Below are 23078 nucleotides of genomic sequence, written 5' to 3'. Positions count from 1 at the left end.
AAATTCAGTTTCTGCTGCATCCTTTGAACACCTTTATAGGCCTACCTTTTCCTCGGACAAATGTAATCTTTAAGTGGGTAACAAAGGGAGTAATCTCAAGCGTGCCTACTCATCCGTAGTTTTCATTGTAGACACCGGAGCTTACTCTGAGTACAACGTTCCTAGGACTGCAGCCAAAATCTGTCTTCAAACACTCTCTGGATTTGGCTTCTGAATAATCTTGCTTTCTAACCTTGAATGCATTTACACGGAAGCAAGGGAGCTGTCCTTGAAAGTGGTTCAGAAACTTTGGCTTGTACAAAGCACAGCAGGAACGCTGTAATAAACACATCAAGCCAGTTCTCCTTCACTTACGTTGCCTTCCAGTTTGCTTCTGGACTCAATACAAAGTGTTGTGTTTGACCTTTAGAGCCCTAAACAGTTTCGGTCCAAAGTGCCTAATGGATCACTTTTTACAGCATCAACCTGTCTAAGCCCTGAGATGGATGGTTGTCCTGTAGAAACCTGCCTTGTGTGAAGGGTGAGTGGCAGTGGTAGGGAGTCAGGGGGGGGCTTTTTCTGCTCTCCCCCCTCCCTGGGTGGAGTTCCGTTCCCACGGACGTGAAGCTGAAGCCCCCTTGACCTTCCAGACACAAGTGAAAATCCTGTTCCAGCAGGATGCTTGATGGCATCACGTCCTCTGACATTGTATTCAGTGGTCAGTTTTTAATATTTGCATTATTTTTTTCATCCCGGATTATTATGGGAAGGGTCTTGGGAGGGGACCTGAAAGGCAGCGCGGGGTAAATAAAGCACTAGAAGAGAGTACTAAATACATCTCTGAAGAGTTCGGTGGAATTGATTTCCTACGTGTGTCAAATCTGTCAATTTGCATTCAACTTATGGCAACTGCACAGGTTTCGCAAGTCAAGTGAGAAGCAGAGGTGGTTTGCCACTGGCTTCCTTTGCAGAATCTTCCTTAGTGGTCTCCCATCCAAGAACTGATTCTGTTTAGCGTCTGTGACCTGATGAGATCAGTCTATACCATACCATTACACAGCTGATCAATTGATTTCCTGTTGATGCAGAATTTAAGTTATAGATTAATCAGCTAAAACATTTAATGAATTCATTGTTGCCAGCTGGCTGTAATCAGAGATAACAACTGATCTGTGAAACAGTGCGTGTTTCTTTATTTCTTAAGGCTATTTTGTTTCCGGTATGTTGCTGTACTGTGACTTTAAAAACTAAATGCCACAGGTACGTCTAACAGGATTTTCCTTTAACAATAAGCAGTAGCTTTTGGCTGCAGTCCTAAGAATACTTTCCTGCAAGTAAAGCTCACTGGATAGCATGGTTCTTGCTCAGCTTTGGAGTAATCCTGAAATGGTCTACTCAGAACAAGTCCCATGTTATTCAATGGGGCTTGCTCATGGGGAAATGTTCTTGGAACTACAGTCTTTGCTTATTCTATGTCTCATTAAATTTCTTTCAGTATCTTAAAAAGGCATCTCAAATGAAGCTCCGATAACATGCAAACCTTTACAAAATAGTTTGGAGGCAGACAATTAACAAACGGACAATCCATGATCTGTTTACAGCAGCATTAATTTATTTATTTACCAAACTTATATCCCATCGTTCTGCCCTCATGGTGGGCCACCAAGGTGGCTAACAAATTAAAACACACACTATAAAGATCATATTTTAATTTTTTTTTTAAATCAACCTCATCACAAAAAAATCCATATCATTAAAACAATCAACAACAGAGCTAAAACACATACATAAGCATTTTAAAAGAACAATTTAAACATCAGTCACAAAAGAGGGTTCACGGGGGGAATGCCAAACAAAATTCTACAAGCGTCACCCACCCACCCCCAGCAGAAGAGGGCAACAGAAGGGAACAGACAAATCTCTTTCTAGAGAGATGAAATTCCAGCATTATGATGCCAACAATGGCTGTGCTTCAGATAGCCAAGTCTTATAATTTCAAGGCACCTTCAGCCATCCTTCCATGATTTGATATTAACATACAAAGTTGCCGGAGATAGACCCATTAGCCCATCTAACCTGGGACTATTCACTTCAAGCCCTTTCACACATGTTGAATAATGCCCTTTCAATGCGCTCTGCAAACAGAATTTACGGCATGAAATAGCAAAACTGACTTGCTGGTGATCACTGACGGGCATTGAAAACAGATTGAAAACACATTATTCAGTGGGTGTAAAAGCACCATTGAACAGCAGTTCTTCAAGAGTTCCGGCAGGGAAAGCTCGTTCTCGGTACTTTCTGCCCACGATCCCGGAGAGATCCTGGGATCATCTGGTCAAACAGATGCCCTACCACGATCCCTGCACAGAGAATCAACAAGTATGGATTCAGGGTTGGTCTATGACCCATGTGGAATGGAATTCTCGAGACTAGGGAGCATTGCATGTTTTAGTGTGCCTGTGTAAAATGAACGCATCTTTCTCTTTAGCATGCTAGACTTCTATAAATATGATGTGATTTGATTTCAGGGTGGGAGAGAAACACTTAACCACCACATCCCCCAAAACGGTTTTTGCCCCACTTGATTGATCTGCCGGTGCAGAAGAGCTTTCACTCATAGCACTGACAGCCAAAACGGACCCACAGCCAATGCGCATGCGTCTCCTCCTGGGAACGATGTGGGTGTCCCCATTTTTGGCACTAATGAACTGTAACAGCAGGAAATGGGAACCACTGGGCTTCCTGTGTTTGTGCATCTCATTAACATTTGAACCTGCTCTCAGCATCCTGAGCTGTTGGATCTGATTAGACGTCATCCTTCCCTAAATGCGGTGCTGCCCAGGGTTGCACAGATGGCCCTTCTAGACCAAAATCCAGTCCCCAGCACATCTGAACCTTTGGTGGTTCCTGTGTGTGTCGGCGTACGTGTGTGTGGGAGTGTGTAACCTCCGAAGAAATCACTTCCCTGTCTAATGACAGAGCGGAGATCAGGTATAGCCCCGAGGCGGGCGGTTTCACATTCTTCTGTCCCCTTAGTCTGTGAAACTATTAGCTATTCTCGCTGCTCCACAGAGATGTCCAATCCCTCTTTGAAACTTGCTGAAACCTTCCTCTCCTCGTGATGAATGAACTTTTAATGGAGAGGAATAGGTCGGCTTGTTTTAAGTGAAACGTTTATATGGAAGTGGATGATTTAAACAACTTGAGCTCCATTAAACAAAAAGGAAAGCTAGATCTTAAAACTCTCATTTGTTTCAGGCGAGTGTCTGGCCTGGGATAAACATGACATTAAGTAGCCATCTGAGCATTGCTAAAACATACATTTGCCTCCGTAATAAAATGTTTTTAAGAGATAGTAATGGTTACCTCGAGAGCGGTTCATATTAGAAGCATTTAAAAGAAAACAAAAAACAGTCCTGAATTCCTTCAATCACTGCCCATCAGCTAACGGAAGCGGCAGACCTCAGAACAGCAGGCACCCGGGATCCACTTGTTTGGCAGAAAACTCGCCTCTTGAGAGGCCCTGCCCCTGAATCGGGTCCCCTGATCTTCCTCCTCCCTTCCCGGATGTCTTGAACCCGCTGTGTCTGTGAAAGAACACGAATACGAGGAAATGTCGATCAACGATATTTAGATGTCGTCCACACCTATCGTAACCTCCCCCTAGCCCCGTTTCCCTGCCAAAATCGGCTCTCAAAGTGGCTCACAGGAACTTTAAAAACAAACTTTTAATAGTCAGCACAAACGTTCCTGCGGGAGAGGAACTGTCTGAGGAAGTGTGCATGTTCGCGAAAGCTCACACCTTGAATAAATCCTGGTTGGCCAACGTAGCGTAGTGATTAAGAGTGGCGGCTTCTAATCTGGCCAGCTGGGTTTGATTCCCTGCTCCTTCACGGGCAGGCAGCTGGGAGATCTTGGCTAGTCACAATCCTGGGCTAGTCACAATCCTGCTAGAGCAGTTCTTAATTGAGCAGTCCTGTCAAAAGCTCATGTACTTCACCGGGTGTCTGTTGCAGAGAGAACAAGGGAAAGAGATTGTAAGCCGCTTTGAGGCTCCTTCAGGCAGTGGAAAGCAGGGTATAAAAACCAAAGCTTCTTCTTAAAAGGTGCCAGTGGACTCGAATTTTGTTCTGCTACTTCAGACCAACATGGCTACGCACCTGAACCTTGGGGAGAGGGTTTCTCACAGTGCAAGCCCTTGCAGAGTTCCTACAGGCCTATTCTTGAGGACTGGAGTATATCTGATTTCAGCTGACCTCCCTGCTTGATTTCCATCCTGATTTCCTGCCCCCTCCTCTCTCCCCAGACTAGAGGCAAAATTGGGCAAATTAAACATTAACCAGCTGCCTGGAAGCAGTGACAAAATGGTTCAAGCAGAGTCGTCTGAAGCTCAGTCCTTCAAAGAATGAGGTCCGGTGGCTTGGTAGGAAGGGACCATGTGAGGAAGCACATCTAACCAAGCTGGATAGTGTGCAGCTATCAGTAGCTCACTCCACCAGGAACCTGAGTGTGATCTTGGATGCTTCCCTCTCAATGGAGGCCTAGGTCATGAGAGGAGCGCGGCTGGCCTTCTACCACCTTCGCCAAGCCAAACTACTAGCGCTCTACTTGGCCCCGGAACACTTAGCCACAGTGATCCATGCGACGGTCACCTCTAGACTGGACTTCTGCAACTTGCTCTACACAGGCCTGCCCTTAACCTTGATCCAGAAACTACAGCTGGTCCAAAATACAGCGGCCACCATGTTGTCCTCACAGCAACACCATGGAGGTTCCACATCCAACCCATCATCCAACAACTATATCCTCCAACAACTGCCCATCCTCCATACTTGGCCATGAGTGAAGAGGAGTTGGGCCAGGATGGCCCAAGTCTTCAGCAACTGCACAGCCCAGGTTCAACATAAGCCTGTTGAATCTATGTTCACTTGCTGCAGGACAATTGAGGGCCTGAGTCACGCCAGGCCCGAGACCATTCTGGACCGGCGCTGATGTTGTGCGGCAGTGAGAATTTGGCCTGATCCGCCACAAGCGGTGAGTCAGACCAAATTCCTGGTGCGGAAATGGTTTTGGAGACTCCTTTGAGTAGTGAAAAGCAGGGTACTTCATCCCAGGAGGAGATGAACTTAATTCCAGAGGGTCCCCAAGTCCCACCTGGGGACTGTCACTCTTGTTGGGATCTCCTATTGAAAGAGCCAGGTAACAAGTGCGGTGAAAGGCTCCTGCTGAGACCCTGGAGATCTGCTGCCCATCTGAGTAGACAATACTGACCTTGATGGGTCAATGGTCTGACTCAGTAGGAGGAGCTTCATGTGTTAATTTAAGACCACCAATGACCTCCTGCCCAGCCTCCACTGGGGAAGGTACAGGATAAATTCCTAGTGGATCATGCCCCCACTATGCTGTCCTTAATGACACCCAGGCCCTGACACCTGTAGAAGCTCTTAACTTTGCCTCTCAGGCAGGCGACATCGGTCAATTTTAAATGTTTGTCACATTCCCAGGTCTTACTTACCTTTGGCAGTAGCCAGGACTGCTCCTTCTGCCTTGTCTTTACTGCAGAGGTCTCCATTCCATTCTGGCTTTGATCATGATGCTACCATGTCTCCGAAAGGACATTGCAGAGCTGGAAAAGGTGCAGAGGAGGGCAACCACAATGATTAGGGAGTCAGAGCACCTTCCCTTTGAGGAAAGGCTAATGGGTCTGGGATTTTTCAGTTCAGAAAGGAGATGACTAAGAGGGGACATGATAGAGGTTGACACTGAGAATTTTTTTTCTCCCTCTCCAAAAATTCTAGATTTCGAGCACGTCCGATTGATGGGCAGTCAGTTCAGGACAGACACAAGGAAATACTACTTCACCAAGACAGTGATCCAACAATGGGCTTCACTGTCAGAAGACATGGTGATGGCCACAGGAATAAATAACTTTAAAAGAGGATTAGATAGATTCGTGGAGGATAGATCTATCATGGCCACTAGCCATGATGGCTGAGGGGAACTTCCACATCCAGTGGCACTAATCCCCTGAATCCCATAGACCAGGAGGGAACATCAAGGGGAGGTCTCAGCCTGGACGCCCTATTACTGGTCATCCCAAAATAGCTGGTTGTCCACACTGTGAGACACGATGCGGACAAGGTGGACTACTGTTCTGATCCAGCAGGGCTCTTCCAATGTTCTTATGTCCCTATCATCTCCTCTTTGGCTGCTTTTCTCAGTGGGGCACAGCAGCCCCCTCCTCCACTGCTGGGCTGAACACCAGAGCTGTGACCAAAGTTTTCAGCCCATCTATCCTCTCTAGAAGGATCTAACAAGAGTGAGAGAAAGCCAAGTGAGCCAAAGGCCCTGCTGTTGTTAACAGAGCTGATTTTGTTGTTGTTGTCGTTGCTAGATTTGCTGTGAGGGAAAGGGACTGCCTCGCCTTCTGTCATGAATTAAATGGAGAATGGAAACTTCCACAATAGGCCTGCAGAAGGAATTTCCCTCTAGCCTGCCCAGAAGGAGGACTCTAGGGAAGGGGAGCTTAGTTCCAGCCAAATTTCTCCAGCTGCAGGCTATCACCTCTGGTGAAGACAGAGGCCCTCATTTCGCCCTGGGCTCCTATGAAGTCATGCTCTTGTGAAGAACGGGAAGGGAAGGGGGCACGGCTTCCCTTGGCACTCATCGTGATCAAGATCTTCAACAGAGGGAGAGCGAGACAAAATGTTTTCCACTTATCAGATTGTCATTGGGGGGGGGGTGTCTTCCCCTGTTAAGGGCATCCAATGAAGCTGGTTGGCGGTGGGTTCAGGAGGGACTCTACGCAACAAGTCCTTCAAGTGGGGAATTCTTTGCCCATGGATGTGATGGTGGCCAAGGCAGAGGCAATTTTAAAAGGGGATTAGAGTGATGGAGGAGAGGTCCGTCAGTGGCTACGAGCCACGGTGACTAAAGGGAACCTCCATGTTCAGAAGGAATCTCAATACCAGGAGTCAACATTAGAGGAAGACCTCGGCCTCTCTGCCCTGCTGCTGGGTCCTCCAGGATAATTGGCTGGTCATTGTGTGAGGCAGGATGCTGGGCTAGATGGACCACTGGTTTGACCCATCTGGGCTCTTCTTTATTCTTCTGGGGTTTAATGGTGGCTCAGGAGTCAAGTATAGCTGCTGAATCATTCAACGCACAACTGCCAGTGGCAATAGCCTTAGCCAATGGGCAACAGAGGCTGCTGCACTGGGCATAGTGCTGGGGAGTTCATGCCCCTCCTGGAGGGGGGTAAAAAAGAAGAGCAGGCTCATGTCACTTGTTTGTACCCCACCCCCATCCGGGGTTTGGGCAGCTGGCTTCTGGTACTGACTCCCACTGACTTTTTATGGCTCCAGCTGTGGATTGGCAGTAATTCTGGGGCCCCATCCTGGATTTTCACTCAGGGCCCTAGAACCACTAAGGCCACTCCTGACAGCCAGATAATTAAGAAGCCAATGAAGGAACCTACAGCCCATTCTGCACACACTGGATAATGCACCATCATGGTGTTTTGCTGCTGGATTTTGCCAATGGTAAATGAAGCTGCAGTGAAGGCGGCTCCTCCCTTTCCCACCTTCTTCTGCCAAGATTCAGCATAGAATCATGGAGTTGGAAGGGACCCTCAGGGTCATCTAGTCCAACCTTCTGCAGAATGCAGGGAATTCACAACTACCTGCCCACCCACAGTGATCCCAGTTCCATGTCCAGAGGATGCCCCCCCCCTACCCCAAGGGGAAAAAAAGACTCTCTGGCCATTCAAGGCTGGAGGAAATTTGCCTTCTGACCCCAAAGTGGCGATGGGCATTTCTCTGGGCATGCAAGAAAGGGCCCCAAGAGCCAAGCTCAGACACATCCTTTCTGCCCAGCTGCTGACAATCTGCCTAAGTTCACAGAATCAGCCTCTCCATCAGATGGCTATCCAGCCTCTGCTTTAAAACTTCCGAAGAAGGAGAAGCCACCATCTTCCGAGGAAGACTGTTGCACCGAGGAACTGCTCTAACTTTCAGGAACTTCTTCTGGATGTTTAGCTGGAAATTATTTTGAATTCATTTCATCCCATTGTTTCTGGTCTGACCCTCCAGGGCAACAGAAGATGAAGCAGAGTTACTGTTACTGCAGAGTTACTGAACTCTGCAGTAACAGTAACTCTGCTTCATCTTCTGTGTGATGGCCCTTCAAGGACTTGAAAATGGCTATCATTCCTGTACATATTCCCCATCTCTCATGGTTGAGAAAATGGCTGCTTTGGAGGGTGGACTCTGGGGTGTTGCCCCCTTCCCTCCCCAAAACCGCCCTCTCCAAGATCCATCCCAAAAATCTCCCAGTTTCCTAACTCAGAGCTGGCAATGCTACCATCTCTGAAGATAGGCAGTAAATGCCCTCTGCTACTAACAGGCTGCAACTTTATTGAGGGAGTCCTGAAGCTACTAAACCTAAACTTTTCTGCTCTCCCAATACTGTCAATATAGGCCTAAAGAGAGAAAGGAAAGTATCTAAAAGCCACCTTTTGTTTGCTGTTAAGTGAATTTCTCTGAGCTCAGACCACCCGTCCCATCTTTTTTGCAGTTCTGCTCATGGGAAAAGCAAAGAGGGCTGTCCTAGCCTGTAGTATTTGGGAACATTTGTACCCTGGAAACTGAAGCCCAGAGCTAAGAGATTCCCTCCAGCCAACTTCAAGCTAAATTTATTTATTTTATTTATTTAAAATGTTTCTCAGCTACCTTTCTCCCTTGTGGAACTCAAGGCGGCTTAAAATGGAAACAAAACGATTCTAAAAAAGAAAATAAAAGCAATCAGATAAAACGACCATTATGAAATATACAGCTGTAAAAACTCCCGCTGGGATTGCCAATAAATAAAAACGGAATTGGTCAAATGCAGGGAGGCTCTTCCATAATCCGGGGGCTGCCACCAAAAAGGCCCTCTCTCATACACCCACAGACAAACATCTTTAATTAATGGGACATCAATCATCCAAGCAAATTCCTCCACCCCTTGGGGATGTTAAAAGGCACTCAACAGTCTTGTATCCTTCCTTCGCAACATGCCATGTCACTGCCAGTGCATCACAAACACCCTTGTTGGCCTACCGTCTCCCAGGCTTTAAGCAGCTCTAGCAGATGCACTGCAGCAATGGATCCTAAAGCTTCCCTAATCCATGTGATCAACACGGCCAATCCCTGTATCCTGAAATGTTACCCCACAAAGCACCAGGTAGAGCAAGAGGTAGGGCAGGACACAGAGCAATGTTCCGCCCAAGATGAAATGGATGGAACCCACTGACCCGTGACTGATGTCATAGTGAAGATGCATTTTTTCCCAAAATTCCAGAAGACACTGCTTCCTGGCAATGACATTCCGGATCTCCTTGACAACAGCCCGACTAGCATCTTATGCATTTGACACCTAACCAGTTCCTCCTTTCCTGTTGGGTTTCTCTCTCATCCTATTAAAGTAAAGGTAAAGGTATCCCCTGTGCAAGCACCGGGTCATGTCTGACCCTTGGGGTGATGCCCTCTAGCGTTTTCATGGCAGACTCAATACGGGGTGGTTTGCCAGTGCCTTCCCCAGTCATTACCGTCATCCTGTTACTGATGCTCAACCCAGTTCCTCAAAAGAATCCCATCCGTTCGGCATCCCATCATTTGCTTGATTATTTGGCTCACCGTTCCTGAGTGTTTCACAGTCAGCAAGCATGGAACTGACCCAGCTCCAGATGTACACCCAGTCCAGTAAACTAGGCAGCCAAAATAGGGGTGGTTGAGGGAGATCTGCCCTCAGATCCCTCATGATTTAAAAAAATAACAACAAAAGAAGAAGAAGAGTGGGTTCTTATATGCCGCTTTACCCTACCTGAAGGAGGCTCAAAGTGGCTTACAGTCGCCTTCCCATTCCTCTCCCCACAACAGACACCCTGTGGGGTGGGTGAGGCTGAGAGAGCCCTGATATCACTGCCCGGTCAGAACAGTTTTATCAGTGCCGTGGCGAGCCCAAGGTCACCCAGCTGGCTGCATGTGGGGGAGCGCAGAATCGAACCTGGCATGCCAGATTAGAAGTCCGCACTCCTAACCACTACACCAAGCTGGTTCTGAGCAGCTACAAGACAAAGGGTTCTGATCTATGGATCAGGACCATGGTAGAGGTTTAAACCTACTGCACAATTTGCCCAATAGTTGATCTCCCCCAGAGCTTTGGTGGGGTGTACAGGCAGATACCGAGCAATCAATTAATGTGGCCGGTTGCTGAAGGCATTTGGGTCGAGAACCAGGACCCACTGCTTGTTTGCTGAGAGGAGGCCATCTCCTGGATGAAGGTGCAGCCAAATGGGAGCATCCCACGGAAAGCGCTGCAACCGCAAAGTATTCACATCATACTCACCTTTCACCTTGCAGGTGGGTGCAGATGGGACGGGTGCAAGGGGGCTTTGATATAATTCTGCATAAGCAGAGTACCCTGTTTGGTTTGCTGATCTCTCTCTGGCAGTACCTGTGAGACACAGGGACAAGCATTTTAGTTGTACACAGTGGCATGCGGAGAGGCAGAGCTGCAGACTGGGGGGCAGGGAAGGGAAAGAAATGCTGGCATGTCCCTGGACACGGCTCCCTCTCCTGTGCTATCCTGCAGTCTGTAACAGAAGAAGAAGAAGAAGAAGAAGAAGAAGAAGAAGAAGAAGAAGAAGAAGAAGAAGAAGAAGAAGAAGAAGAAGAAGAAGAAGAAGAAGAAGAAGAAGAAGAAGAAGAAGAAGAAGAAAAGTTGGTTCTTAGATGTCGGTTCTCCCTACCTGAATGAGGCTCAAAGCGGCCAAATACAGAAATGTGTGCAATTGAGTTTTCCCCAACGAACAAGCATCCTTATCTTGAGTCACCACCAACAGCTGGCCTACGAACAAAAGGCAGCCCATCCCCCCCAAGAGAGCTCAGTCCTTCTGGTGAGTTGTGTGTTTCCAGCAATTTGTCTTGTTTGGGCCTGACTGTGTTGGAAGAAGCCTGCCCTCCTTGAAAGTCCTTCAGCTGTGAAGTGTACACTTGCCTGTTGCCGCCACCTCCCCGGGGCTTCCCAGATCGCCTGCAGCTGTATCTTTGAAGGCACCTTTCTGGAAGAACCTCTCCAGGAATGCTGGCGGGTTCCTTCTCTCCACACCCTCGGTGCAAAGACAGAAGCGCCCTGACAGCCCGCTGAGTGACTGGCTTGCAAGAGATGAAGCGATAACCACAGGGCCCAGCGCACACTTCCTCGCCTTAATGCAAGTTTCTTATTGATAAGGAAAGAGCAAACAGAGAGGGAGGTTCAGAGGGACCGCTGGTTCAGGAGGGCGCTTTGCTCACCTACCAGACATAACACGTGTGCAAACACTGTTTGGCAGTCACCCATCTTGCCCCAAAAGAAAGAGATTTGGCTCTTTTCATGCACCCATCAAGACTTAATCCCAAAGGGACTCCGTCCAACCACCTGTAGAACCCAACCGCCGGGAGCTTTCACCCAGTTTTATTGACGAAACAGCCGAGTTCACTTCCCTGATTTTAGACCTGAGATCAAAAGGGCATTCTCTGTTCACTGGCAAGCAGTGCAGAATCCAGCGTGCCTCTGCCTTTTCGAATGGGGAGTTCACAAGGTGAGAGTTTATCAGGTCTGGTTGCTGAGGACTGGGATTAGCAGCTGTCAAGAAGGTGGCTTTGATGTGCTGCTCAGGGAGGGAGCTGTGCATAGCAGCAGTGGGGCAAACGGCAATCTGGGCCTGGGACAAATGGATTTTTGATCGCAACTATTCTGAAATGTGGACTGGACAAAAATAATAATTCCAGAGTGACATTTTACTCTTAGGGTGGCCAACTGCAGTGGCCAGGATCCTTACAGCAACACCCTGAAGGTCCACATCATCTCCACCAACTGCAGTGGTTGCCAGTTGAATTCTGGATCAGACTAAAGGTTCTGGTAATTACCTTCAAGGCCGTATGTGGTCAGGGCCCAGTGTACCTGAGGGACCGCCTCCCTGCCTATGCCCCCAAAAGAGCTCTGCACTCCACCGCTACCAACCAGCTAATGGTCCCTGGCCCTAAAGAAGTCCACCTGGTCTCGACCAGGGCCAGAGCATTCTCTGTTCTGGCCCCCACCTGGTGGAATGAGCTCCCAGTTCCGCAGGGCCTGCAAAAAGGAGCTCTTCCACCAGGCATTTGGTTGAGACCAGGAATAACCAACAGCGATTGAAATGTCCCTGCTCCACCCCTCCCTCTCAGAACTCCACCAGAGTGTTCTGTGCCTGTTTTGCACTGTTGCAATGCACTGTTTGTTATAACTATTAGTTATTAATATTATTGTATGGTTATTCATATGTTATAGACTGTTTCATGTATTGTTCTTATGTTCCATATAAACTGCCCTGAGCCTCCGGGGAGGGCGGTATATACATATAATAAATAAAACTAAATACAGGATCAGCCTAAAGCATACAGGATAAGTATCTGTCCAGCTACAGCTATAGAATCATAGAGTTGGAATGGGCCATACTGGCCAACATCCTGATCAATCCAGAATCAACCTAAAGCATCTGTGACTTGATGGCTCTCGAGGTAATATTGACAATCCTCCCAATGGTGCAGTGAATGTTGCAAACTGGTTGGACTGATTGGATGGAAAGTTCTATAGGTGCAAGAGTTGATGGTCTTCCCTGCATCCCTCTGCCTCATAAGATCTGCTGAGCTATTGCCAGATCCAACCCACAGACTGCATCAGTTGACCTTTATTATTTTACTAGTATCAAAGCCCACTTTAAAAGTGGGCCTCTGAGCAGGCCTCCCATGCTGCTGGACAGGCAGGAGGCAAGCAAGCATGGTGGCCCAGCAATAAGGTCCAGCATGGCACCATGGAGTGCAGACGTCTGGCCTCCCACAGTGCTGGGTGGGCAGGAGACTTGCAAGCATGGCATGCCAGGCCCGGACTGGCACTACACCCTGCCAGCCTCCCTGACTCTCCAGCTTACTCTGCTGGTTCTTCCTCCTCCAGCCAAGTGGCTGGAAGCAGCACTAAGGAAGAAAAGAGGAGGAGGACAGGGGCGGGGAAACCCAACTGGTCCTCAGTGGGGGACTGCCCTCTCCCTATTGGAGGCATATCCCTCAGTGAGGGCCCATCAGGTAGAGTATGAATTACCTTATTATGGGGAATGACTGATTAAGTTTATAAAATAAATCTGGGATTGTCAAAGTTGATACTGCAGTTTACGGTTGCAATAATCCACTTGAGTGACTCTCAGGGCCATTCTGCACGACTTTAATATAGCACTAGTCTTACATTTTGTTTTCGCCACTAAAACTACGTTCCGCATGACGTCATGAGCAATCTGCAACACTCCTGCAACACTAGCGCCAAAATCGTTTCGTTGTAGCGATTTCCAGGGAATCAGGAAAAGTGGATTCACCCTCAGAAAATCGCTACACTCTTGCCAACAACCTGCAACTCTTGCGAAAAAGACATGTGCGTTCTCAATGTAGTGGTTGCAACAAATTCCCTCTCCCTGGCTCTCTCCTCCAAACTTCCAGCGAAGCGATCGCCATTTTTTCCCCTTGGAGCGGGGAAAGCAACGAACCAGCGAGGCTTCATTCACCCAGCGAGGCTTCTCCGGCTACAGTCCCTCCACAGAAGTGCTTTAAAGCTCCCCTAAGTCCCCAAGCACAACACAACCCCCTGTTCACCAGTTCCCTTTAATTTCGGCCAAAAATCACACCCGTGCGGGGGGGGGATTTTTTTTTCCACTCGGGGAAGCGTGGTAATGATGAATCACCAGCTCACATGCCAGCTAGATGGGTCTCTACGTTGCGAAGAATCAAGGCGTATTCGTTGAAACGTGTGTGTGTGTTTTTTTAAAGGGAAAGGGGCTTTTCGGGAGCATGATAACAACCGTCCATTGGCTGTTCCGTTTGATTGATGGCTAGGGGCGGGAACAAGCACAGAAAAAAATCCCTTCCTTTCTAGCGATTCCTGTGAGACCGGAAACCTGTGGGGAACAAATGAAATGCTACTGGATTCCACTACAAATGCAGGTATGTGGAACGCCGAGATTCCACTATTTAAAATTGTGTTTCTGCTTTGTGAAAGCAATTGGCAACATTGGTCCTTGTGCGGAATGGCCCTCAGAATTCACCATAGTATTCCTTAAAAAAAAACACACCCTCTAGAAAATGAGATTTCAAGTGCTCTCCAGAGATGTGATAATGATTGACATTCACTGGAGACTGTCAACAACTACAACTCCTTGTTTTTTCGCAGTATGTAAATGATCTGCCGAAATCTTAATTGCCTTAGCGTGAAAAATATACCTTCCCATTGATTAGAGATTGGTTAGTGAATGTTGGCAGGTATGGACAAGTTGACGAATGTCGTCAAAGCATATGGGAGGCAGACAAATTGACAAATGTTTTTTGGGGAAACACTGAAACCTTTATTGGAAGCAAAAGTGTAGAGTTAATATTGATAATGTGTTCTGCTTTGGTCAGACAGAGTAATTGGGAAGTATTTATTAGGTATGATGGAAACATTGTTTGGATTTGCATTAAGTATTTTCCATTTCTACCTTTGATATGTTTATTTAAGACGTAATTTAACAAACAAATGTGACGCAGAAACACGGCCGCTTGCCAAACTGTAGTAATGAAAGGCCCGTCCCACAAAGGATGCTTGCTGGAAGCTGCGCCTGATCCTGTGCCCAGTGGAAAAACCCGCTGTTTCCCCGTAAGTATAACTGAGCTCTTGCACAAGAGCCTCTTGTGGTGCAGAGTGGTAAGGCAGCAGTCATGCAGCCTGAAAGCTCTGCCCATGAGGCTGGGAGTTCAATCCCAGCAGCCGGCTCAAGGTTGACTCAGCCTTCCATCCTTCCGAGGTCGGTAAAATGAGTACCCAGCTTGCTGGGGGGTAAACGGTAATGACTGGGGAAGGCACTGGCAAACCACCCCGTATTGAGTCAGCCATGAAAACGCTGGAGGGCGTCACCCCAAGGGTCAGACATAACTCGGTGCTTGTACAGGGGATACCTTTACCTTTTACCTTTATAATTGAGCTACATTGAAGTCAGGTTGTGACCATTTGGGAGTCAAAGGTAAATAGTAACACACCAGCCCTTCTGCTAGGCAGCAGGACGATTCCCAGTGCAGTCTTAAGCAGAGTTGCACACTTCCGAGCCTACTGATTTCAAAGGTCTTAGCAGCATGTCAGTTTGTTTGGGATGCCATTGTAAGAGGTCTTCTCTTCTCCCTTAACAGGGATGCCAGTAGCTGGGGGATCTCACGGGATTATAGCTCATCTCCAGACTAGAGAGATCAGTTCCCCTGGAGAAAATGGCTGCTTTGGAGGGGGAACTCCATAGCATTAGACTCCACTGAGTTCCCCACCACCACCAGCCCAAAATCCCGCCACTCCCGGCTGCACCCCTAAAGCCTCCAGGTATTTCTCAACTGAGAACTGGCAATCTTATCTGCAAATAATCCCAGGTCAAAATGCACTGAGGATGTACATCACCCCCCCCCCCCAGTACACAGACACACACACCCTAACCCTCTCACAGCCTACCTGGATCTGGAGTCACCACCTAACCTTTTCCCTCCACCTGAATTGCAGGAGGGAAGCCTGGAGCCCAGGGCAAAACATAGTCTGAGGATCCTCCTGCTGCCCAGTGATCACCAAAGTTATATGAGTTGTGGGGCTGAAATGTTCTAATATTCAAGTGTGGTGCTAAATATCTTATTGTTACAAGTGCCACCATCTTGAAATGTTGTCTGTCCCAAATGTTCCTTGTATTGCACTATGAAAAACGTTCATTGCAAACCGCTCTGAACCGCAGGGGAGGATGAGAATTTTAAATACATCAGTTGCCATCAGGCCTGATCTACTAGCTCCTTTGAGGTTGGCGGAAGTGTTGATCTGAAGCAACAGAACCACGTTGCAGGCCGGGGGCACCTTAAGGCCAACACGGTTTAATTCTGGGTGTAAGCTTTCAAGTACAGGCACACTTGACTTTTGCTCATACCCTGAATTAAATTCGGTTGGTCATAAAGGTACCCCTGGCCTGGACTCACACTTTGTTCTACTAGCTATTTGATTGGATAAACCACTGTCCTGAATGTCAAAAGTGAAAGGTCAGGGAGGCACCATTTTGTTTGTCTCCTAACTTTGGTCGATAGGAACCAACACGGCTTGGACACTCAGCCGTGGACGACCTTGGCCAGCTGCTCACTCTGCCCCCGTGGTGCATCTCTGCCCCCCATGTTTTCCCCATGCCTAGCTTATGTGGGTCATGCAATATCTGGCATTGGAACACCAGGTATGCAGTTTGCCCCTAAAAAGCAGCCAAAAGGTATGTGCATATGTGTCCATTCTGATCTTGGTAGGAACAGCGGCACTGGGAGATGCCAGTTTGGTGTAGTGGTTAGGAGTGCAGACTTCTAATCAGGCATGCCAGGTTCGATTCTGCACTCCCCCACATGTAGCCAGCTGGGTGACCTTGGGCTCGCCACGGCACTGATAAAATTGTTCTGACCAAGCAGTGATATCAGGGCTCTCTCAGCCTCACCCACCCCACAGGATGTCTGTTGTGGGGAGAGGAAAGGGAAGGCGACTGTAAGCCGCTTTGAGCCTCCTTCGGGTAGGGAAAAGCGGCGTATAAGAACCAACTCTTCTTCTTCTTCTTCTTCTTCTAACCCTCTCCTACCCTGTGCCAGTCCCTTGATATGTAATGGCCTTTCAGAGCGACAGTCTTGATGGAGGGCATCTTCGAGCACAATCAGGGTGCTGGACTTTTTCTCACTCCTGGGGATTTAGAAAGCCTTGGGGGTAGCGTTCCCGATCAGAGAAATGGCATACGGGAACAGTCGTCTCCCCCCTTCCCCCCTACCACATCTGCCGTCCAGATTGCCTCTTTTTCTGCAGCTGTTTCCATGGGATAAATGACCTCAGTCTTGGAACTCCAGCACCACCTGGTTTTTACCCTCCCATTCACAGGGTCCCTCATGCTGGACTCGTTCCACACATGTCGGAAAACGCACTTTCAATGCACACTCAAAGCAAATTTTCCTGTTTCACACTGGAAAAATCCAGCTGCAAAAAAAAAAAAAAAACCCAGTGCAATATCCAGTGTGTGCAGTTCCACCTTTTCTTCCCACTGCATCTTGCAGAGCCCCTGTTTGCTCAACAGCTTTCCTTTCCTCCTGCACCACACGCTTGCAAGGGACCCCAGGAATTTCCCTTTGGGGGCTGCATCTATCCACCCTCACCGTACATCATCTAGGGCAGGGGTAGTCAAACTGCGGCCCTCCAGATGTCCATGGACTACAATTCCCATGATCCCCTGCCAGCATTCGCTGGCAGGGGCTCATGGGAATTGTAGTCCATGGACATCTGGAGGGCCGCAGTTTGACTACCCCTGGTCTAGGCCAGGGGGCTCATGGGAATTGTAGTCCATGGACATCTGGAGGGCCGCAGTTTGACTACCCCTGGTCTAGGCCAGGGGGCTCATGGGAATTGTAGTCCATGGACATCTGGAGGGCCGCAGTTTGACTACCCCAGGGCATCCTAGCCTGTGACACCCCACACACATACACACAAAGACATTCCCTCCAGACTAGCACAGTGACCATCTATGTCTTTGACAACCCTTCAGGTTTGGATACCCGGATCTGCAAAAGCAAGGGCTTGTTAACTACCTGAACTATACGGGCTGCCTTCCGCCGGCTGGGTCACCGGCGATAATCTAAATCACCGGGCGAAGTAGCTGGCCGCGTTTAACTGACACCTTCCCCGCTCCTCCGGAACCCGGCCTGGCCTCCCACTGGCGAGGCCCTGTTGTCTCTCGCTGTTAGAAGAACCCTACCGCCAGACGAGCAAGTCTGTTTATTTCCCCGAGTAATTAATAAGGAAAGGCAGGCGCGCAACTTCGCCTCGCCTGTTGCTAATTAGCGTGGCGTTATGAGGATGGCATTGACACTGCAGGAAGCCGAGGCGCCAGTGATGGTTAATGAATGCTCTACAACCCTTAGTGTTATTTAATTTAATAGGAGAATTAATATCGGGAGGGAAAGAAATTGCCTCTGCTCTGCAGATGGGGGGGGGGGGGAGAGGGAGGCGACATTCATCTTGCTTTATTCCCAGCATCAGCCCACGGAGCGAGCCTCTTAAAGGCGATTTGATTACGCCGTAATGGGCATATCTGGCCTCGGTGGCGGGCGGCAAGAGCAAAGGCCCGTGCACCTTTCGATAGCAGGACAAATGAAATGCACACGTCACCCTTCACCCAACGCAATCCGCTGATCAAGTCCCCCGGTCTTAATTCGATCTGCAAAGATTAGTCCGGCAATAAAAAGTATTACGGGGCCGACGTCCGCGGAGTCTCCCAGGGCATTTTGACAAATGGCTTTATGACAGTAATAGGAGAATTAGAATGCAGCGTTAAAATCCGTGCTGTTTAGCAGAGCTCAACTTTGCCCAAAGAGTTGCCGAGGCATTGCGGTGTTCCTCGGAGGTGGAGGCTCGAGTCGCTTTAGCCGGCAAAGGAGGCTGGCATGGCGATAAATAACAGAGATTTATAAAACGCTCCACTGCCTATTTATTTATTTAGGATTGCTGTTATCGCCGTTTGCTCAGCTCCCACGGCCCGGCACTGAGATGCTGCTTCTCTGTAGAAAGTCAAAGAGGTTGTTCTCCCCCCCCCCTTTCTTTTTTAACCGCATGCTAAATAGGCCTGCGATTGAACCTCATATTATCCTAAGCGATGTTCAGTCTTGGACGACTCGTATCGTTTCCCCAGTGTCATCGTCGCTCCGGAGCATTTATAAAGTAATGATCTGACTGCTCCCGGATCATATTAGCCCCCTGGAATGGCTGTATTTACACCCTTCTTATCGTGTGGCAGAACGAGCTGCAGAGAGATGGAGCCGGGCTCTCTGACGCGGTGGAGGAAACAGGCAGAGATTCCTAGTGTGGCTTTCATTTACCAGTATGACCAGCGCAGGGAGGAAGGTGATTGGTACAGCCTGATCTCAACAGAGCAAAGAAGCTAAGCAAAGTCAGCCTTGGTTAGTACTTGTCAGGGGAACCACCAAAGGAGACGGTGCAGGAGGGTGAGCTACATCCATGTGCTTCCGCTGTTATAGTCCCCAGTGTCGGTGCACATGTGCTTGATGTGCTTGATTCTTCCTTCCTTCTTCCTTCCTTCCTTCCTTCCTTCCTTCCTTCCTTCCTTCCTTCCTTCCTTCCTTCCTTCCTTCCTTCCTTCCTTCCTTCCTTCCTTCCTTCCATCCATCCATCCATCCATCCATCCATCCATCCATCCATCCATTCATTCATTCATTCATTCATTCATTCATTCAATTTATATATCGCCCTCCCCAGCTTTTTCGTCCTTTGAATAGACGACCCTGAAAAGCAGGCTTTAGTGAAACCCTGGCGTCTCTTGACAGCCCTGTAAGGGGTTCCTGAACGGATGGAAGTTAATTAATGTTTATATATTCTCTAAATTAGTTAAACATTTATTAGGTGATATGACCGTATGTGGTCACCTCGAGCCAGCCACCCTTCCCAAAATGGCCATTGAGAGGCCTGGAGGGGGTGGGGAGGGGAGGGGGGCCCCGGCTGGCATGTCCACAGCTGTGCTTCCCAACCATATTCTGCACGATCACACCATTCGCTTTGGGGGTTTATCGAAGCCTGGAGAATGTTTCAGGGGTTTCTCAGTGGTCAAAAAGCTGAGGAAGGCTACTGTCAAATAGGAACTGACCCGGTGGATAAAGCAGCACTGTGTGAGCAATAGAAAAGCTCTTGCCATGGCAGTTTGATCAAGGAGGGCTTCTTTGCTAGGGTTGCCGGCTATAGGTTGGGAAATACCCAGAGATTTGGGGCCTGAGAAGGGTGGGGTTTGGAGAGGGGAGGGGTTTTGATGGACTATAATGCCACAGTGTCTTCCAAAGTAGCCTTTTTCTCCAGGGGAATTGACCTCAGGAGATCTGTTGTAATAGTGAGAAATCTCCGGTCACCACCTGGAGGTTGGCAAGCCTACTTGTTGGCACATGTGGTCATCTATACAAAGTCAACCTGCAGGTGTCTGTAGGCCATGGTGTAAGTAACTTAGAGTGGACAGGAGGTTGCAGTACACTGGGAGCAAAGTGACCCCAGGGTTGGAGCACTGGACTAAAGCAGTGTTCTGAACCTGGAGGTCGGGACCCCTTTGAGGGTCCAATGACCCTTTCACAGGGGTCACGGAGGGGTGAGCCACTTGGGGGGGCGGGTGCCACTCTTCCACTCCTCCTGCAGACGTCTGTCTGGAGCAGCGGAAAAGAGCGAGATCGGCATGGTGGGACAAGAGGCAAAACTGAACTGAGAAACCCCAGGAAAAATCTAATTCATGTACAATCATGAACCATGGATCTTCACGTCATTGGTCAGTTTTGGTTTAATTTCTGTGAAAGAACCCTTGCATAATTTTATGGCTGGGGGTCACCACAACACAAGGAACTGTATTAAAGGGTCGCGGCATTAGGAAGGTTGAGAACCACTGGGCTAAAGGAAACTCTCAAGTGACACCCCATTAGAGGCACACCCTCCTTCTAGCATAAAAAGTGAGAACACCTGGCCCCTGATTCTATTAAAAAGACAAGCGTATCACCCCCCCTCCCAATATACAAAGCATGTGGTGTTGCCCTCACCAAACCTGCTGAAGGCCAGGAATGGGCTCTGCTGACAAAAGCGAAGAGCTGGGCATCTTTTCCTCACAGTTCAGTGGTCCCCAACCCCAGGGCCAGTGACTGGTCCCGGTCCGTATATCAGTCGGTACCGGGCCGCGGCTCCTCATCCTCCTCCCCGGCTGCTGCCTCGGGGGCTGCCCTGCCACTCTGCCGCCGGCTCACCTTTGGTGCTTTCCAGCGGCCGCCATGGATGGGGCTCCCCCTTGATGTGGCACTGTGCAGCTGCTGCTGGCAGCGCCCCCAGTGGGTGGCGGGAAGTTGGGGGTGCCGGCAGGAAAGCAAGTGGAGCAGGGGCTCAGGCAGCGATATCCCTTGGCAAAAGACTGCCCCCCCGCGCCCCCCGGGCCTCAGTAAAATTGTCAAGCGTTGACTGGTCCCCGGTGATAAAAAGGTTGGGGACCACTGCTCTAAATAATGCATTTCCCATCCCCTTTTAATGCGCTTTGCAACTGGATGTTGCTGTGTGGAAGGGCTATGTCCACTTGCAAACCGTCACTGACGTGGATGGAAACTGCATGACTTCGCCTGTGTGAAAGCGCCTGCAGTCTGAACGCACCGTGCACCATGACCTCACCTCTGCCCCACTCAAAGCTCCTGTGGGCTGAATGCAGATGGATGTCAACCAGAACTAGACTCCTCGATACTGAAAGGAAAGGGCAGAGTGAGGTGGGAGGGAAGACGGAGGCTATCAGGAGGACAGAAGGATAAAACCTTGGGTGAAGAAGCCTGCCTTGAACTGTCTCCTTGCCGGCAGCAAGCTTCACAACTCCTGCATGAGGTGTGGAATGGGTGACCGGGAAGGAGAAGAGCTGGGTGGGACCATCACCCGAGGAGGTTTCCTAAGTGCCCTGTAATGCCTTTATCCAGCTAGCTAATAATGAACCCCTTAATGACTCATCTGTAGCTGTGGAAACGACCCGAAGCCACATCAGCTTAATACGTAAATGAAAACCGAAACTGATTTTGCTGCTCTGAATAAAAAGGTATATAGGCCAAGAGAACAGATAAGGGAAATTAGAAAGCAATTCTAATTTTGTTACTGATTCTTGTGCACTGGAACAAAAACTTGTCTGCTTATGTGCCCACTGGTTGACTCCCTGTTCTATCTGGATATAGACACAAATATTACTACAAGTTTATACTGCTTGCAAAGCTGACCAGGAACCAGCCTCATCAGAGCTCACATATAGCACTCAAGCATCATAGAATCATAGAATCATAGAATAATAGAATCATAGAGTTGGAAGGGGCCATACAGGCCATCTAGTCCAACCCCCTGCTCAACGCAGGATCAGCCCAAAGCATCCTAAAGCATCCAAGAAAAGTGTGCATCCAACCTTTGCTTGAAGACTGCCAGTGAGGGGGAGCTCACCACCTCCTTAGGCAGCCTATTCCACTGCTGAACTACTCTGACAGTGAAAAACTTTTTCCTGATATCTAGCCTATATCCTTCCAAAAAGAGACAAGGAGGGATCAGTTAGTGGCTTTTGTGTATCCATACCAATGAGAAGTACTTTGGAGCCTTAAGAGAAAAATTAATTTTCATACGTGCAGTGATCTGAAACACAAAAAGACAGAGCTGAAAAGAAGCCAAGGATCATCTAGTCCAGCCTTTCTCAACTTCTTATCATTGAGAACCCCCTGAAACATTCTTTAGGCTTCAAGAAACCCCAGAAGTGGCACAATTGTTCAGAATATGGCTGGGAAGCCCTGCTGTGTACATGCCCACCTGGGGTCCCTACCTTTCCCACCCCCTCCAGGCCCATCATTGGCCATGGAGATGGGGGGGGGGGGGGCAGGTCAACATGACCATATATGGTCATATCACCCAATAACTGTTTAATGAATTTTAAGATATACTAAAAATTAATTAACTCCCACCCATTCAAGAAACCCTTCCAGGGCTGTCAAGAAACCCCAGGGTTTCACAAAACCCTGATCTAGTCCAACCCTTTGCAGAATGCAAGCCATTTCCAGCCTGCTCCCCCCAACTCCCCCAGTAACCCTAGATCTACATCCAAAGGAAGATCCTTCCTGACCTTCAGCAGGGCTGAAGAGCTGTCTCATCCCTTCTTGCCCTCCCCCTCACGGTCTGCCTGAAATCATAGTGAAGCCAAGACCCTTGGAGCTGCTCTTGAAGACCAGTTTCGTGTCAAAACATCGCCTTGTGTGCATGTCAAGCACATGGGTATACGGGAGAAAAATGTTTCCACAACCTAAAGGATATTCGAGTAGGTAACCATGTTGGTCTGAAGCAATAGATCAAGGTTTGAGTCAAGTGGCACTCTAAGACCAGCAAACCATAATGTCAGTATAAGTTTTTGCATGCAGACACACTTCCGCTTATGCCCAGAATAAAACTTTGTTGATTCA

At 48.6% G+C, this 23078-nt stretch overlaps 1 protein-coding gene across 16 annotated transcripts in view; it reads right to left on the bottom strand.

Moving 5' to 3' along the window:
- Nucleotides 1-1568: 1568 nt before the first annotated feature.
- Nucleotides 1569-23078, bottom strand: part of LOC143833348 (homeobox protein Hox-D3-like) — a 146937-nt gene continuing 125427 nt past the window's right edge. For 6 of the 16 annotated variants that reach the window (XR_013229601.1, XR_013229606.1, XR_013229602.1 and 3 more), the window contains exons 2-4: nucleotides 10366-10473; nucleotides 5495-5605; nucleotides 1569-3566 (exon numbers count right to left, since the gene is read on the bottom strand). The gene's annotated coding sequence lies outside the window, so the exon portion shown is untranslated. The other 10 variants (XR_013229611.1, XR_013229610.1, XR_013229612.1 and 7 more) reach the window with 8 other exon arrangements.

Source organism: Paroedura picta, chromosome 3 (assembly GCF_049243985.1).
Source record: "Paroedura picta isolate Pp20150507F chromosome 3, Ppicta_v3.0, whole genome shotgun sequence".
In the NCBI taxonomy this organism is placed as follows: Eukaryota; Metazoa; Chordata; class Lepidosauria; order Squamata; family Gekkonidae; genus Paroedura; species Paroedura picta.
This window is presented reverse-complemented; position numbering and strand designations above follow the sequence as displayed.